The sequence below is a fragment of the Hermetia illucens genome, chromosome 2 (assembly GCF_905115235.1).
Source record: "Hermetia illucens chromosome 2, iHerIll2.2.curated.20191125, whole genome shotgun sequence".
Classification (NCBI taxonomy): Eukaryota; Metazoa; Arthropoda; class Insecta; order Diptera; family Stratiomyidae; genus Hermetia; species Hermetia illucens.
This window is the reverse complement of record NC_051850.1, coordinates 69,615,479-69,619,918: the sequence shown is the minus strand read 5'-3', so window position 1 is coordinate 69,619,918 and position 4,440 is coordinate 69,615,479.

The following is a 4,440-nucleotide window of genomic DNA, read 5'->3' as shown; positions in this document are numbered from 1 at the left end:
GAGGTGGGACGGCCTCCGCCAGCAGCTTTATGCAGACACAGGGGAGCTCTCTCCAGACAACATTGTGCGAGAGATGCTGAAGAGCGCTGGCAGCTGGAATCGTATTGCGTATTATGTTCGGGCTCTTCTTATTGCGAAGAAGATTGAACTCGACCGGCGGAGGGATCGGACGGTAAGGAGTTCCCTGAATTAACAACAACTCCCTTCCTCCCCTCCCCTCCCGTTGGTGAAAGGAATTCCCTGATTTAAAGGCTCCCAAAGCCGGGAGGGCGGGAGGGCTAGCCCGAAGTATTGTGTCAAACGGTTCCAGGCTAGTTCTCTGATGACAGGGAGATGTTTAGTTGGTAGCCCGCCAGCGTACTGTTGCGGAAGTCCAACACTCTGTGCGTAAACGCATTCACCTACCCTACTCCCAAAAAAAAAAAAAACTATAAAATGTCTTCCATAGACATATGGTTTGAAATACATTATTGCCAATGAATTGCTGTTAGTTCTTTTTCTATGGTAGATTTATTTTTTTCACTTTTAGTCAATGTTTTGCTAGCGAAAGCTATTGGCAATTCAGTTCTGCAGCATCTGTGGATATTGTAAACTGTTGTTTAAAATCAGGGTGCTGAAGTATGGGTGGGGACATAAATATTGTTTTAAGGATGTCGAATGCAGTGCTACACAGTGGTGTGCATTCGAATTTAACATTTTTACGCAACAATTGATTTAAAGGTAGGGCTATTTCAGCGAAATTTGCGACAAAACGTCTGTAATAATTACAGAATGCGACGAATTGTCTTACTTCGTCTGGTTTTTTTGGTACTGGAAATTGTTTAATGACTTCGAATTTTGAAGGATCAGGTTGTATTCCTTCGGCAGAGATCTGATGCCCGAGATATGTTACTTCTGATTGAAAGAATTTACACTTATCAGGTTTTAATTTTAAGTTTTTGGCTCGTAAGCACTGAAATACTGAAGCTAGATTTTTTAAGCGAACATCCAGTGACTATTATGTCGTCAATATATAAGAAAGCTGTGTCGGGTGATAAACCTGATAATGGTTTGGCCATCATTCTCTGAAAGCTATTGGGGGTAAATTGGTAATCCTTAAGTCCCTGGTTTGCAGAAAAAGCTTTGTATTTTCGCGATGATTGTTTAAGAGGTATTTGATGAAATCCAGATAGTAAATCTAAAGTGGAAAAATATTTGGTCGAGAATTTCATCTATTCTGGGAAGTGGGAATTTGTCTGCTACAGTTACAATAATACAATAGCCACCCGATACATCTAAATTCAAACTACATTATGCTCATCTAAATTCCATAATGATAAGATTTAATTTCTCATAACATCTTTAAGGTTCTTAGAATTTGAATTGTATCTTGAATTTCAATTGCATTGTCTCTTGCAACTTTTTAATATACATTGATGATTGTACTCAAGTACGAGTCAGTTGAACGTTGTGAATAAACAATTACACATCGAAGTGATCTTCGGCTTTATTTTTTTAAAAATATAACCGGCAGGTATTGATAACTGGCGCCCGAGCAGGGACCTTTCATTATTCACCATAAGAACATAGTGAAAGGTTATCCGAGTTTTGTCCTGTTAACCATAAATACTCAAGATCGGTCGGTTGGCTTTTGTAACAAGCATTTCATACGAATCGAGTCGGTCGTAGTTACGCGCTATATAAAATTCTTTTAAACGTAAGATCAAGGAATTCGTCGCGTCCTAATCGTGTGACTTAGCGTGTTCCCTTGTTAATGAACTCAAAAAGCAGATAGTGGTCTTTTGATTTACTAGTGACGCAGTGATCCCTGTGCGTATTGTGTATTTGTGAGATAGTGAAATCTATACGCAAACCGCAGAAAGTGATCCTCGAACAAACAGTGGAAGTGATATAACTCGTGCCGCAGTAGGCTTTTGACTAATTCAACGACAAAAGCTAAAAAGGACAAAAACGAACTATCCGGAATCCACAATGAACAATAGATCACTTAATATTTCAATGATTACATGCCTGTAAGTAGAATTTCATTTTTTGTACTCAATCTCCGCGTTACATACATACAGGGTGCGGCAGCATAACTTCCTTTTTTAAAATGCACGCCACTCAGTTAGTTGATGTCATAGTGGAGCGTTAGTGGTCTCGTTCAAGAGGGGATACTGTAAAGTTTTGTCCCGACACGGTTCAGTCGCCGTCATGCTTTGGAATAGTGAGGAGCGTGCCTTTGCCGTTGAGGTTTACTTTTCAAGCGGATGTTCGGTTATTGCAACACAGCGTGCATTTCGGAATCGCTTTAATTTAGCCCCGTTGGCTCTCGTCCCAGACCGCAAATGAAATGTTACATGGGTCACTACATTCAGACAAACTGCAAGTGCGACAAGAGGAAGAACTGGAGTCCCTCGGCCCGTTAGATCACCTGAGAACATTGAAGCAGTGAGAGCGTTAATGTTGCGATCGCCACGGCGTTCTGCGCGCAAGCACGCATCTGCCCTTGGACTATCCGATCGTTCTGTGAGAAGAATTCTCCGTAATGATCTTCATTTTCATCCCTATAAGATGGCGATAGTGCAGGAGCTTTCAGAACGTGACTTCAATTCTCGGATGAACGCGTGTGAGCTTCTTCTTGATGTCGTTCCCGAGGGTGCTATTGTTTTTTTAGCGATGAAGCCCATTTTCATTTGTGTGGGTCGGTTAACAAACAAAACATGCGCTACTGGGCTGACACCAACCCTCGAGAATTGCATCAAAAGCCTTTGCATTCACCCAAAGTCACAGTGTGGTGTCCAATTTCCTCAGCTGGAATTATTGGTCCCTAGTTTTTTGAGGAAAATGAGGTTACAGTGACAGTGAATTCGGACCGGTATGTGATGTGCCACCTTATGTGGTTGTTGCCAGTCCACTTGGCAATCCCTGTGATGTGCCACCTTATGTGATTGTTGCCAGTCCACTTGGCAATACCTTACTCTTCTTTCTTTCTAGATTAGATTATGGTTAGTCGGAGCAGCTAAATGCCAAAACTCCAGACTAACCACCTATGGGAGCAGCAATTGCCTGAACTCCACAATGATCTAGTCAAGCAGTGTAAATTTTGGGAGCAGCAAATTGCTTGGACTCCACAGAATAAAACACGTTAAGCTTGAGTTTGATAGTTCCAACGAACTACGTATTTTTAATTTATATTTCCTATTTTATACAATTTTTACCTATACTTAGTAGGCCGGTACATATGAATTTACAGTATTTTAGGAAAAATATTACATAGTAGGCAATGATAAGTTTACAGTATTTTTAGAGAAAATATTACATAGTAGGCAATGATAAAGTGGATAAGTTTACAGTATTTTACACCTTACCCCCTTTTGAAAAAAATGAATTGTCTTTAGGAACGGTAGACAATTCGTTTTTTCTTTATTGTTTATATTATGTATAGTTAGAAGTTTTTTTTTTTCTTTTTTTAACAATAATGAGTAATATTTTTAAAGTCTACTTATTGTAATATATTGTATTGGTATTGATTAATTAGGTGGTATATTTATATTTATAATAGTATTTTCAACAGTATAGGCAATTTCAAAGCAATTTTGTTTATTTTATTTATTTATTTATTCGTCTTAACCTATTTTTGTGAATTTTAGATATTTTATTGTCCTGGTCTTTTATCAGGCAATTTACATTGTCAATTGATACTATGCTATAAGGACCTTCATACAATGGGTCTAGTTTTCGTCTGTTTTCGACGGATAACAAAACTTGATCTCCTATTTTCAATGATAATGGGCTACATTTTGGGTTATTTTAGTTTTTTGTCTTTTTCTTTGCTTTTTCTAGAAGTTTTTTATACATTCTACTCTGTCCAATGTGTCCTGCTGTTGGAGTAGAGTGATTGTTATGCAATACTTCTATTATTTTCGATTTGTCCGTTATTGTAATTAGTGGTTTGTATATTTGGATATCCATGTTTTTTAAAGTATGATTCGCTAGCGTTTTAAATGCGGTTGTATTTAATATAGTGAATAATTCACTTTCGGCCGATAGTTTCAGAGTCTTGGTCTGAAACCTATTATTTAGATATTTTTCCAACTCTGTGAGTTCCTGCACTAATGCGGGTTCAATTGATTGGTTATTATTTAGATTTATATACCGCTTTATTTGGACTTTATTTTTATGTATTACGTTTATCTCTATATCAGTATTTTTATTTTTATATTGCGCAATTTCAATTCCGGTAAACGCACTACCTCATTAGGTGATAGAACCTCGAAAACGTGCAGTTGATCAGGCTGCATGTTTTTGTTAGTAATATGGTTTTCTGAAGTATTGTGAATGAGTTTTGATTGAATTGTGTTTAATTCCTCGGATACCGTGTATTTGGCTTTGCCGGTTATCCGGGTTTTCACAAATTTAAGTAGAATACCTTTGTGTTCTACTGGTGTGAGTTCGTTC